Source organism: Arachis duranensis, chromosome 1 (assembly GCF_000817695.3).
Source record: "Arachis duranensis cultivar V14167 chromosome 1, aradu.V14167.gnm2.J7QH, whole genome shotgun sequence".
Classification (NCBI taxonomy): domain Eukaryota; kingdom Viridiplantae; phylum Streptophyta; class Magnoliopsida; order Fabales; family Fabaceae; genus Arachis; species Arachis duranensis.
This window is the reverse complement of record NC_029772.3, coordinates 12,605,323-12,620,174: the sequence shown is the minus strand read 5'-3', so window position 1 is coordinate 12,620,174 and position 14,852 is coordinate 12,605,323. Positions and strand designations below refer to the sequence as shown.

Below are 14,852 nucleotides of genomic sequence, written 5' to 3'. Positions count from 1 at the left end.
TGGTAGCTCCCTGTTATTTGTGATGTGACCACTTGTGAATCGCTGTAAATGTTGAGTTTTTGAGCTCCAACCTCTTTAGCTAGCTTCAAACTGGCTAGTAATGCTTCATATTCTGCCTAGTTGTTTAAGGTCGGGAACCCGAACTTGAGGGAGAGCTCAACTTGGGTTCCTTGGTCGCTTTCTATTATCACGCCTGCGCCACTTCCAGTTTTATTTGAAGAACCATCCACGTAAAGATTCCATTCTGTGGGGGTTTCTAGGGCATCTGTGAATTCTGCGATAAAGTCGGCCAAATACTGTGATTTGATGGCCGTCCGAGCTTCATATTGGAGGTCAAATTCTGACAACTCGACTGCCCATTGTAGAATTCTGCCTGCCAGATATGTTTTCTGCAATATTCCTTTTATGGTTTGGTTAGTTCGAACCTTAATGGTATGAGCCTGGAAGTACGGGCGGAGTCGTCGAGATGTTAGGATGAGGGTATAGGCAAATTTTTCTATTTTCTGGTAGTTCAGCTCAGATCCTTGTAGTGCTTTGTTAATGAAGTAGATGGGTTTTTGCCCATTTTCGTCTTCTCTGACTAGTGCTGAGGCTATTGCCCGGCTCCCTACTGCGAGATATAATATGAGCGGTTCTCTTTCTTATGGTCGAGATAGGATAGGTGGCCGTCCTAAGAACTCCTTGAAGTCTTGGAAGGCTTGTTCACATTCTGTCGTCCATTCGAACTGTTTTTCCTTTCTTAAAGTAGCATAGAAGGGGAGAGATCTTATCGCAGCTCCTGCTAAGAATCGGGATAGGGCGGCCAACCTCCCATTGAGTTGTTGTACTTCTTTGACACAGGTTGGGCTCTTCATGTTGAGTATGGCTTGACATTTGTCTGGATTTGCTTCAATTCCCTTTTGTGTGAGCATGAAGCCTAAGAATTTTCCTGCTTCTACTGCGAAGGTGCATTTTGCGGGATTGAGCCGCATGTTGTGCTTCCTTATAGTGTAAAACACTTGAGTCAGGTCGGATAATAATGTATCTTCGCTTTGTGTCTTTATCAACATGTCGTCCACATAAACTTCCATGATTTTTCCAATGTGATCTGAGAAGACTTTATTCATTAGCCTTTGATAAGTAGCTCCTGCGTTCTTAAGACCGAAAGGCATCACGATGTAGCAGTAGTTTGCTTTCGGTGTTACGAACGAGGTCTTTTCTTGATCTGGTGGATACATGGGGATTTGATTGTATCCCGAGTATGCGTCCATAAACGAGAGATATTTGTATCCGGAGGAAGCATCTACTAAAACGTCAATACTTGGGAGTGGGTATGGATCTTTAGGACAAGCCTTGTTGAGATCAGTGTAATCGGTGCACATTCGCCACTTTCTATTTGATTTTATCACCAATACCACGTTGGCTAGCCATAGCGGGTATTTGACTTCTCTTATGAATCCGCCTTCCAGTAGTGCCTGTACTTGCTCGTCCACAACTTGGGATCGCTCTGGCCCAAGTTTTCTTCGTCTCTGTTGCACCGGTCGAGATCCTGGATAAACTGCCAACTTATGACACATTAGCTTAGGGTCTATGCGCCCAGCTCGATTGTGTGGAACTCTTCTCCTTTGCCTCTGAGGTTTAGGCTTTCGTTATAACAGCGACGTGCCGTCTTCTGGTATGCTTTTATCGTGGCTATCCCTTTTGGGGTTGGGAACTTCATATATAGGTGTGGGGTTGAGACTATTGCGCCGAGTTGATTGAGTGTTGTCTATCCTATGAGAGCGTTGTAAGCTGAACTTACATCGACTACGATGTAGTCTATTTTGAGGGTCCTGGATTGGTTCCCTTTTCCGAAGGTTGTGTGTAGTGGTATGTATCCGAGTGGTCGAACCGGGGTATCTCCTAGCCCAAACAGGCTGTTTGGATATGCTTTAAGTTCTTTTTCTTCCAAGCCGAGTTTATCAAGGGCTGTTTTGAATAAGATGTCGGCAGAACTCCCTTGGTCTATTAATGTGCGGTGTAGGTTGGCGTTTGGCAATATAATGGTGATAACCATGGGATCATCGTGTTCAGTGATGATGCCGGATGCGTCCTCTTTAGTGAATGTTATTGCCGGAATGTTGAGTGCTTTCTCTTCTTCTTTGACATGATATACTTCTTTGAGACATCTTTTGCGAGAGGATTTGGAGATCCCACCTGCTGTGAATCCACCGTGTATCATGTGAACATGTTTTTTTGGTGTCCGAGGTGATTGTTCTGTTCGTTCGGTATCTTCATCCCTTCGTCTCTTTCTTTTATCATCTCGGGTGGCCAGGAATCGATCTAATTTTCCTTCTCTCACCAATTTTTCTATGATATTTTTTAAGTCGAAGCATTCGTTTGTGGAGTGTCCTCGGACTTGATGGTATTCACAATATTCCTTTCGGTTTCCTCCTCCCCTTTTTCCTTTGAGCGGTCGTGCTGGGGGGATTTTTTCCGTATGGCAGACTTCTTTGTATATCTCGACCAGGGATGCCCTGAGAGGGGTGTAGTTATGGTATTTTTTTATTTTCTCCCCTTGTCGATCTCCTTTTCTTTTGGGTTCCTTGTCTTTGTCTCGGTAGGAAGCCCCCGATTTTGAGGTTTCTCCTAACCGAGCGTTTTCCTCCATGTTGATATACTTTTCTGCCCGCTCCTACACTTTGTCTAAGGAGGTCGGGTACTTTTTTGATATAGATTGGCTGAAAGGTCCCTCTCGTAGGCCATTGATGAGTCCCATGATGGCGGCCTCCGTTGGTAAGCTTTGTATGTCCATGCATATTTTGTTGAATCTCTCCATGTAGTTGTGGAGGCTCTCCCGATCTCCTTGTTTGATCTCTAGTAAACTGGGGGCGTGCTTGGCTTTATCTTTCTGAATGGAGAATCTAGCTAGGAATTTTTTAGCTAACTCATCAAAGCTTGAGATGGACTTCGGGGGTAGGTTGTCGAACCATCGGATTGCTGTCTTTGTGAGAGTTGTTGGAAAAGCCTTACAGTGAACAGCATCTGGGGCGTCAGTGAGGTACATTCTACTTCTGAAGTTGCTGAGGTGGTGGTTGGGATCCGTGGTGCCATCATACAGGGTCATATCTGGGAGTTTGAAGTCTTTTGGAATTTTGGTTTTCATGATTTCCCTGGTGCACGGGTCTTGGTCTTTGCGTAAATTTTCCTCGAGATTAGTCCGGGGGGCTTTTAATTTGAGATCGGCTTCCAATTGTTGTAGTTTTTCTTCCAACTCTCGACGTCGCCGCACCTCTTTTTGGAGATCTCTTCCAATTTCCCGTTGTTGTTGGGTTTCTTTTTCCAGTTGTTTTAGGCGATCCAGGAGCCTTCTATTGCCCTTGAATTTGGTGAGTCTTTGTCTTTGTTGGTTTCCAGAGTGTTTTGTAGTGTGACATCCGCGTTTTTGTGCGGTGTCCGATCCTCCAAACCTGAATCGTGGCCGTTGTCATGGTCGTTCGCCATGGTGATAGGATGACTTCCAGGTTCCCCGGCAGCGGTGCCAATGTTCCGAGGGTTACCTGAAATTGTAGGTCGACCTCGGACGAGATCTTCTGTGCCGGTCGGAACTGATGTGTCCGGCTGGTGAATAACAGCCGGAGCTGGTGCGTCCGACTTGTTGGACTGAATGTGCTGCTGATCCTTTGCCGCCGAAGAGTGGGGGGTACCTGCAGGGGACTCTGATGCTTAAGTTAGCAAGGGGATTAAGCAGGTATTGAGTAGAATCAGAGTATGAGTTATACCTGGGTGCTCCAGTGTATTTATAATGGTGAGATGTGACCTTCTGTGGATAAGATAAGTTAGTTATCTTATCTTATCTTTTATCTTTAAGTGAGGTCATCTTATCTTTAAGGGAACCGCCCTTCTCGCTGTAGGCTTGGGCCGCTTTAGGATTTGGGACGTGTTCCTCTATTTGGGCTCTTCCTTGGGCTTGCGTAGGGACTTGACCGAGATCTTTGGGAAGAGGTTGAGTTGTCCTGACCTGAAGAGATCGGTCGCTTTGTCTGTCGAACATCCCGGGTCGGTCATCTTGACCCAGGGTATGAACAACTCCTAAAGGAGAATTCCGATCTCTTTGCTGGGAAGGCTGCCGACATGACCGAAATAGACCCCGAACTCATGACACACAAGTTGGTGGTCTATCCCAGGTTCTGACCTATCCAAAAAAGAAGACAAAAGCTCAGACTAGAACGAGCTCAGGTGGTAGAAGAGTAAGTTCAAGCTTTGTTAGAGGCCAGATTCATTAGGGAAGTCAAATATTTAACATGGCTAGCAAACGTAGTGTTGGTAAAAAAGCAAAACGGGAAGTGAAGAATGTGTGTTGACTACACTAACCTCAACAAAGCATGTCCAAAGGACCCATACCCACTTCCCAATATAGTTGCTTTGGTGGACTCCAACTCGGGATACCAGCACCTATCATTCATGGATGCCTACTCGGGATACAACCAAATTCTGATGTATAAATTAGATCAGGAGAAGACATCGTTCATCACACCCAGAGCAAACTATTACTACGTGGTCATGCCATTTGGGTAAAAAAATATACGTGCCACATATCAAAGGTTGATGAATAATATGTTTGCGCCTCACCTCAGAAACCCAATAAAAGTATATGTGGATCACATGTTGGTAAAAACTAAGGAGGATGCAAATCTCCTGACCGACCCCTCACAGGTCTTCAAAACTATAAGAAGTCATGGGATGAGATTAAATCTCGCAAAGTGCACATTTGTAGTAGAGGCAGGGAAATTTTTAGGATTTATGCTCACACAGAGGGGAATCGAGGCTAACCCTGACAAATGTAGAGCAATCCTAGAAATGAGGAGTTCGACCTGCCAAAAAGAAGTTCAGCAGTTGAATGACCGACTTGCAGCTTTATCCAGATTTCTGGCGGGATCAGCCTTAAGATTGTTGCCATTTTTTCTCTATTAAGAAAAGGGTGCCAATGTGAGTGGACCCCTGAGTGTAAAAAAGCTTTTCAAGAATTCAAGAAATTCTTGAGTCAGCCACCAGTCCTTACCCGGCCTAGAACGAGAGAGGACCTCGTACTATACTTAACTGTCGTTGAGAAAGCAATAACATCAGCACTAGTTCGAGAAGATGAAGTCGGACAGCATCCAGTTTATTTCACTAGTAAAGTCTTACAAGGACTCGAGTTGAGGTATTAAAAAATATAAAAATTTACATATGCCTTAATTCTGGCATCCAGGAGACTTCGACCTTACTTTCAGGCTCACACCATAAGAGTCCGAACAAACTAGCCCATGAAGAAAATTCTTTAGAAAACAGACAATGCAGGTCGAATGGTTCAATGGGCTATAGAGTTATCCGAGTTCAACTTGAGATACGAAACTCGGACAATAATTAATGCCCAATTCCTTACAGACTTCCTGGCAGAATACACAGGCGACAAAAATAAAGCCTCTACTACCTGGAGTCTTTATGTAGATGGATCCTTTAATAAAGTTAGAAGTGGCACTGGCATCGTCTTAGTGAGTGAAGAGGGGTCTCAAATAGAGGTCTCCCTGAAGTTTGAATTTCCTACTTACAACAACCAGGCCGAATATGAAGCTTTAATAGCAGGTTTGAAACTTGCTAAAGAAGTTGGTGCGACCAAAGTAATAGTCTTCAGTGGCTCCTAAGTAGTAACTTCCCAAATCAATGGAGAATACCAGACAAAATATCCTAATATGAAAATGTACCTGGAAAAAACACTTGAGCATCTTAGGTAATTTCTTGAAACCGAGGTCAGGCACATAACTCGGGAACTCAATAGTAGAGCTGATGCTCTCTCTAAGTTAGCAAGTATCAAGCCTGGAGGAAATAATAGAAGTTTGATACAAGAGACTCTCCAGGAGCCCTCAGTCACGAAGACAGATAACAAACAGGATGTCTTACCTATTTCGGGCTTATACCTCGGATGGATGACCCCTTTAGTTGAATATCTAAAATTCGACGTTCTTCTCGAGGAATAGAAGCCAAGAAATTCGGAAGGAAGTGCAGAACTACACTTTGGTACAAAACGTCCTTTATAAAAGAAGGGTATCTACATCATTGTTAAAGTGTGTCCCGACCTCTAAGATAGAGGAAGTCTTGGAAGAAGTGCACAATGGCATTTGTGGGAATCACCTCGGAGCAAGGTCTTTAGCCAGGAAGGTGATTCGAGCTGGGTTCTTTTGGTCGACCTTACAAAAGGACACCACCGACTTCATTAAAAAGTGCCAACCCTATCAGATGCATGAGAACTTCCACTTCGTTCCTCTCGAAGAGCTCATTAGTGTAACCTCTCCCTGGCCTTTCGCAAAATATGGATTGGACCTACTCGAATCCTTTCTCCAAGCTCCTGGACAGGTCAAATACCCAATTGTGGGAGTGGATTACTTCACCAAGTGGATAGAAGTAGAGTCACTGGCCACTATCACAGCTCAAAGAAGTTGGAGGTTCCTGTAAAAGAATATTATTACCCGATTTGGAGTCTCTCACTCCATTACCACAGATAATGGTACATAGTTCACCCATGCAACATTCAGAAATCTAGTTACCAGTATGGAAATCAAGCATCAATTCACATCAGTTGAGCATCCTCAAGCCAATGGGCAGGCTGAAGTTGCCAATAAAGTTATATGGGCTTATAGAACAACACTTCACTCCACGACTGGAGAAACACCCTTCCGACTTGCATATGGAATAGAAGCCATATGATCCCAGTAGAGATCAATGATCAAAGTCCAAGGGTGAAAGTTTATGATGAAGTCGGCAACGTCCAAGCCCAAAAAGAAGAACTCGAATTGCTTCCAGAAGTCCGAGAACAAGCACAGATAAGACAAGCGACGTTCAAGCAAAGGGTGGCAAGTAAATACAATCAAAATGTCATTTGAAGAAGCTTCACCACAAATGACCTAGTCCTGATACGAAATGACATCGGAGAAAACAAGTCGGGCGAAGGAAAGCTTGCTGTAAACGGGAAAGGCCCTTTCAAGGTAACTGAAGTCTTGGGAAAAGGTTACTACAAGGCATCCGACTTGAGTGGAGCCGAGCTTCCCAGGTCGTGGCATGCTTGCAACTTAAAGAGATATTATAGCTAGAAGCGTACTCCATTTCATGATGTACTCTTTTTTCCGACTTCATGATTTTTTCCGAGAAGGGTTTTCCTGAAGAGGGTTTTAATGAGGCATCAAAGCGGGGGCTAAGGGCAAGAACTGAATTCTCTTAGAAGCAAAAGCATTTCTTGTAACATAGGTTTCTTAATAAAACAATATTTCCTTTTTCAATTCCATTATTATTTCTACGACACGCATTGAATTAAGCTCGAAAAAATGCAAAAATTTGTTGCCCAACCTATGTGGTCGGCAAGATGAAGCGATGAGGTACAAGTCAGTGTAAAGAGGGTATAAAAGACGATCATATGAAAATCAGATGTAAACAACTTATAAGTCGGTAAGCGCTCAAGCAAAACAAAATATATCGCAAAAATAGCCTAACTCTTGAAAACAACTCAATAATAAAATTAAGTTGAGCGCTCACACTAAGTAATGGAAAAGGAAAATCCTTGAAAAAATCCAAGGTAAAGGCTATCCAAAAGCTTTCATGAAAGCCTCTCAAAGAGCCTAACAGAAGAGAAAAACCTTGAGAAATATAAGATACTTAATGAAGGGTTACATCAAAGCCTCATAAGCAGTAATAAATGAGCATTGTTACGAAGACGAGCCTAATGAAATCCTAAAAAGAAAGGATAAAATGCTAAGGAGCTTCAAAGGAGCCTCATCAAATACTATTAAAGAGCCTCATCAACTCCATAACCACTGCACAATCAAGACCACGTAATAAATCTTTGAAGGAAAACTCAAAAACCTTTCAAAATTACCAACAACCACTTAAGAGCAAAGGATAAATCCTATTAAAAAAGATAAATAAATGAAATAATAGTTGTTAAAAAATCCTTTCAAAAAGGATCAATGTCAGCAGTAAACATACCAAAAAAATATTTGAAATATACATAAAATTGTTCATAAAAAAGGTCCCACAAGCCAGGCCTTAATAAAAATATTAAATAGGGCCAATAAGAGGATCCTGGTCATCAGCTGGAGAGGAGGTCGGATTAGCAGCGGAAGTCTGAAGGGTCGGAGGAATCTCTTCAGAGGGCATGCCCTCGGGCTAACGAGGTAGTAACTTCTCGGGGAGGAGATTCCACCGGACGTTGCCCAGCAATTTTTAGCTCCGAGTCAGTAGGAGACTGAGGAGGAAAGACGATCTCCCCCTTAACCACAATTTTGTTAGGGTGAAGGGGAGACAAGTCAAGGTCGGGAGCAAGAACCCGAACCTGATTCTTCAACACCTCAAACTCCTCCTTCATCCCTTTAGCAACCGACTCCTCCAAATCTATATAACTCTCCCTGAGCTGCTCTATTTGCCTCTTCAGCTCCAGATTCTCCCTAAAGACCCTAGGATGATTCTCTTGAGCCTTTTTCAGTAACCCTTCAGCCAAAGCACAGGAAGCAGCAGACTCCCTTTCCCTATCCCGAGCTTTGAAGAGCTCGGCCTCCAAACTTATTTTCTCCTCTTCCAACCCTTTCTCAGCCTCCCTAAGAGTGGCCACCTCAGCCTTAAGGGCCTCCAAGGAATGCTTAGTAGTATTCATAGGAGCTTTCTCAAACTCTTTAAAGAGGGTAGAGCATACTCCAGCAGTCCGGATTCCTCCCAGATTAAGACTTTAAGGTGATTTTTGATAGAAGCGTCATCCATAGCAATAAAACTATAGGGAAGAATGTGCCTCTCACAAAATTTTAACCCATCAAATCCATTATCATCAATACTAAGGATGCTGGATTTCAAAGCCTTCCTCTTTTTAGAGGCCAGCTTTGAGAAGAGAGGGACTAGAGGAGTAAGAACTAAAGAAGGAGATGGAAGAGGAGAAGGAAGAGGAGGGTTTATTGACTTGCTCTAAGAGGAGGATGTCCCTGAATCAGACTTAGTTGGAGAGGGTGTATCCAACTTGCTACGCTCCTACAGTTGAGTAGCTCGGGAACGGGCATTTCTCTTTGCCTCCTGGACCTTCTGGTATGCTTTAGACCCGCTTGTCATTTTTTCTACAAAAGAAAATGAAAGGACATCAATAAACAAGTCAGAGAAACAAATAATTACCTACCAAATTAAAAAAAGGGAGGCCACCTAGCTCGGTACGGACATAGCTCAGGGTCCTGATAAGAAATTTTTTGGTGTCGAGGTTTAGAGACTATCCGCAAGCCTCTTGGAAGAATTTGGCTACAGCCTCTTTGACTTCATCCAAATCTACCAAATTATATTTTTCAACAGAGGCTCCCTCTACACAGTATAGTGGGAAGCGAGGCTCATCATCATTCTCGTTTAGAAAAAATGGATGGTGACCCTCTACGGCTCGAACTTTGAAAAAGAAATTCTTAAAATCATGGAAGGATTTGTCAAAACTAGAAAAGACTTTCCGACGTTGAATGGCTCGGAAGGAAACCCATTGTTGCTTATTTTTATTAGAAGCAGTGCTGAAAGGCTTGGTAAGATGAAACAGAAAGAAAAATACCCCGTAAAGAAATTAGAAAACCAAGCTCGTGACTGATAAGCTGGTAGATTTTCATGAACCCCCAAGAATTTGGGTGTTGTTTGGAAGGAGAAACTGTACAGTAAGAAAGGACTTCGGTTTCAAAATCAGAAAAAAGAATCGTCACCCTAAGTCAGGTGAAAAGACAATCATACATAAAAATGAAGGGGGACTCAAAATCTACAACTTTGCCAAAGCAGACTCGGTCCTCTGGGTCAGGGGCAACTAACTCGTACTTCACCTCGTCCTCCCTAGAACTATAGAGCCTATGGTGCTTTCGAAACTCATCCACAAAAATACTATCTACTAAATGAATTTCGCAACGAACTAAGGCATCTACCCATGTCAACAAATCCTCAGGAACCCTCAAAAGACATTTTGGAAAAAGAGGGACGAGACGTATAGATTGTATACCTACATTACACAAAAAGAAAAAGAGTCATTACAAACAAGTTCGAAACAGAGACAGTTTCTTTAAAAGAGCAACCCACAACCACAAAGAAATAATCTTTTGAAGAAAAAGCGAAGGTCCCTAATACATACAGCACTGAAACAACAATAAAGATACATAAAAACTACATAGAATCTCTTAACAAACACCTAGTCCATCAAGCAGAGATCATGAAAACAGTGGAAACACTATAAAAAGTATAGCAGTAAGAAACTAACCTTTCTTTGGAGAAGAACGAAGGGAGGAGAGTTTTTAACAAAGGAGAAGCGAACGCCTTGAGGCACCAAATGCTGGAGGAAGACAAAGAAAGCACGAAAGAGAGAAAGAAAGTTCACAGAGGAAGACAAAAAAGAAGAAAGAGAAAAAGGAGAAAAGTATTTATAAGGCACTAGGGATAAAATCGTAAAAAGTTCCACTCATTTAAAGAGTGTGCCGTTACCAATGTAACTGCCCCCACATGTTAATTTGAAAAGCCAACGGACATGACGGTTGGCAACCTAAAATCACATCGGTTTTTACTTCGAAATCACGTCGGTTTCTGACTTGAAGGAAGATACCAACCTGAACATCTCCGACTTACTCTATACTTGAATCTGACTCACAGCGAAGAGGCCGGACTCAAGTAGGGGCACTGTTCATACCCTGACCCAAAACATAAGTCAAGCTCAATAAGGTTGAAAGGCCTAACTACAAGGATGGCCCCCTAACACTCACCCGACCTCCTATGGAGGGCAGATTCAACAAAAACGGGCAGCTCATGCTTACCCACGAAAGTAACTACTTCCCCGAATCTCTCACCCACTTCTAGAAGAGAAATCTCAACAATCTTAAGATAAAGGGGGCGGTTATTCACCATAAGAAATGGAACTACTTCAGCGGTGGTTATTGGCTCATCTCCTATAAATACTGTAAAGTCCCTATAATACCCTTCTCTTTTTTTTTGAAACCAAAATTCTAACCTTAATTTTGACATAACACACTCCCTCACACACTCACCAAAACCTTAGCCACCCTTACCCCTTCTAACAGCAAAACAAAAGAACAGAAAGGGAAAAGAGAAGAGGGGGAGAACTGGAGAGGAAAGAGAAGAGGAAGGAAGGGAGGTGGTGCCGGTGGGCATCACTGCCACCGTCGCCACTATCATGTCGTCGCGAAGAAGGCCAGAATCGAGGGAGAGAGAGCCGCGCAAGGAGTAGGAGGCGTCACTGTCCCGTGTCGGTGTCCATGGAGGTTTGCAAACCGAGGGAAGACGCGCCGTTCTACCCAGAGCTGCCACAGGAAGGGTCATCGCCGTCAAGCCCAGCCACCATCGCCGCCGTTCGTGCCTCCGGTTCACGCCGCCAGATCTGTCGTTGGGAGAGAAACAGAATGCGTGTGGAGAGAGAAGTGGTCGTAGGGAGGTTCCGCCGCCGTTGGAACTCTACTGCTGCTACTACTATGGCCGCCGCGCCTCTGCCACCAAGAAACGTCAAGGAGGGACTGTCCGCTGCTGCGTTGTTTCTGTCGCCGTTCGGATGTACCTGAACCAAGTCGTCATTGCCACCGGACCTGAACTGTTCCTGTCATTATCCCGGTCAATCCTTTTTCCTTTATTCTGCTCTAGCTTTCATGTCCTATTATGCCACCATTTAATCTGCCTTGTCCTTATTTTAATTCGATTTTAGTTTTGCCTGTTTTAGATTTCCGGGACTACCACCAGCTCCATTTTGTCGCTACTCCGGTCCAAATTCTGCGCTCATTCATTTTATTCTACTTCAATCCTCCTTATCTTGAATTCGACCCTCCGAGTTTGGTCTCTTCGATCCGTTAGGACCATGCTGTGAGTAGGCTTTACATTTATAACCGTTAAGCTTTTGGTTTATGCTATCATGAGTTTTTAATTATATTTATAAAACTATTATTGAAGAACTTTGGTTTGATTAGAATAATTGATTTATTATAGTTGAATAATTATTTTATGAAATTCATACTTTAGAAATTTTATATGAGACTATATATATGTTTGATAAAGCTTTATATTATTTTAGAATATTAATTTTATTTGAATATATACTTTTGAAATATTAAAGTATTTGTTGGCACTCACTTTGAAATTATGAAATATGTTTTTATAATTGAGAAAATATGATTTGAAAAGATTTCTGATAAGAAAGTATTATCTGATTGATTTGATTCGATACCTTATATATTTGAGAGATTAAAGATTTATTGTATTTGAAATTATATGTTTTGAATTGGTTTGGGAGGCTCGTATTAGAAAACTGTAGTTAACGGCGGTTATGATGTTAACTTAGATGCATCTGACTTATACTCTAGCTAGCAAGGGTGTTGCTAGCCTAACGTATAGGCCACACGTTAGATTTGTTATTCTGTTAGGACACACAAGAAGAAAGGGCTACCCATAGAGGTGGAGCCGCCCATGTGTGGACTTTTGATTTGATTTCTTTGTGAGAACTCCCTTATTAATTCACCTATTATTATCAACTATTACTTTCTAATTAATATTACTTTGATAATAATATTTATATGGTCTCATATCGATTATAGATATATTGTCTAGTCACTGAGTTGCAAAACTCACCCCATTTTCTAAAAATAATTTTCAGGAACAAATATTTGACTATGTGAGACTTTCTATCCAAGAGTAAGGGTCTGCAATGAGTACCTATTCTTTGTCAAATTCCTAGAAGTGTATGCTCCATATGTCACAGGCAGGATCCAATTATTTTTAGTTATTTTATTTTATTATTTTTTTGTTAAAAATATATAATTATTTATTTTAAAACTTGTAAAATATTTGTAAATTGCTTATTCAACTTATATTTGAGTATGTTAGGCTTGCTATAGGATTATTTTTCTGAGCGCTGGTCATGACTCATTTTGGGTCGTGACAAATACCCTGACACATTCAGGTACAGTCAAGTTTCAATACACTTAAACCTGCTAAAACTCTTGCTGACTTAAGCATTGAAGTGTTTTGTAGGTATCACCCCCACCTTCTCACAAACAACTTGGACGACGAGTACTGGATGTGGGACAAGTCGGAACTCATTCCGTTGAAGATTTGGGCCTCACTTACAAGTCCAAAAGCAACCCAGTTTCAGGTAACCTTCGAAACAATCCCTATTCGGCATTAAATCTCGTATCCTTGTAAAAGCTTTTTTTTTTCAAAAATATTATTTGTACATTAAAAAAAATATAAAATCAAATAAGTGCGTAAAAATGAAAATAAAAATTAATAATTAAGAGAGAAAAATACCTATTTATGAAATATAAAAAAGTTCACTAATGTCAATTTTATAAGATTAAAAAGATAATTAGGTTTATTATTTAATCCTTTCAATTATTTTTTACTTATTTAATATCTATAATAATATATTAAATATTATTAATTAGTTTATATTCATCATATCATATAATAAAATATTTATTGAAAAACTACTAATATAATAAGAGTATCTCCAATGTTAGTTTCAATTTCAATTTTATTTAAAATATTTGTGAGATTATTTATCATAAATAGTGATTTAAAATTAAAAGTAGTGAAGCTTGTCTCTCTAATGCTTAGTTTCAATTCAATTAGAATTTTATATTTTTTAATTATTTTATTAACATAATTATACGAGTGACAAAATTTTATTGGTTCTTCGTTAAGGTGACACCGCATCACTAAGGTGATAACTCCAATGCAGATTTCAATTTTAAATCAATTTACTTCTTAAAACTATTAAAAATGATACTTTAAAAATTCTCCATTATTAAAAATGCTCTAAATATCACAACAATAAAAAATTTTAAAAAATATTGAATCAAAATTTTTTAAGACAAATATACTCCTGATCAATTTGGTGTTAAAATTACGTCGTTTTGTACGAATAAATAGGAAGAAATAGACCTGACCAATTTGAGTTTTGAAACAAATCGACACCTATCCTTTTCTAACCATCCGTGTTGATACTTAACGTTCACCTCACTAGCTTAATGTGTCAGATCAGCAACTTTCTTTAGTGTTTAAAAGACTGAATTATCTCACACAGATCAAAGGCAAAGATTGAAATTGACTTTTTTTTGTCAAGAATTATATTATCTTAGTAAAAAAAAAACAGGATGGTAAAACATTTAATATGACCAAATTAATTTATTTCAAAATTTAGAGATCAAATTTGAATATAAGATAGAGACGTAAGGAGTAAATTGATTGTTATTTTTCTGAAATTCATTTTTATAAGTAATTCGAAAGAGAAATGAACACTTAGTGGCGCTCATAAACTAAAATCTAATAATTGATGAGCTGCTGTTGTGATTTATGATATTTCACACTACCAAAAATCTTTTTTATTAACTACGATTTCATGTAGTTTAAAGATTTGATTTAATCGCTATCATTTTTACCTATAAATTGAACAAGACAAGCAGCTGTATATTAGCATATTTTTTAAAATGCTACATTTGGGTTTGAATTTTGGCAAAACCAAGTAGTAAATAGAAATCTTTAAAAATATTGGGTGTATGAGTGGGTAGTGTGGATGAGTTTGTGAAAGACAAGTTAGAATTACGTGTTTTTTTCGATCTATCCAGAAAAAACAAAGACAAGTATTACTTGTTTTTTCTTCAAAGTAAACATGGAGAGATGAATATGATTTTTATTGAAAAGCCAACAAATGTTTTAAACAAGTTAGAATTTTGAGAAGATGCCACATCACTGTTTTCACTACATGTCCTTGTTTTTGCAAAATCAAACGTCACATTATTTTTAAAATTTATATTATTTTCATAAGAAAAATTTTAATACGATGAAATCATTTGATCAGATGATCTCTATACCGATGG

General features: G+C 40.1%; 1 protein-coding gene across 2 annotated transcripts in view; it reads left to right on the top strand.

Moving 5' to 3' along the window:
• LOC107479052 (ABC transporter B family member 2-like) overlaps nt 1-14,852 on the top strand; it is a 51,545-nt gene that overhangs the window by 30,636 nt on the left and 6,057 nt on the right. The window contains exon 1 of one of the 2 annotated variants that reach the window (XM_021137792.2): nt 13,108-13,126. The exons of the other annotated variant lie outside the window; for it this stretch is intronic. The gene's annotated coding sequence lies outside the window, so the exon portion shown is untranslated. Of the gene's footprint in view, nt 1-13,107; nt 13,127-14,852 lie in introns of those variants that run through there. 2 annotated transcript variants of the gene reach the window in all.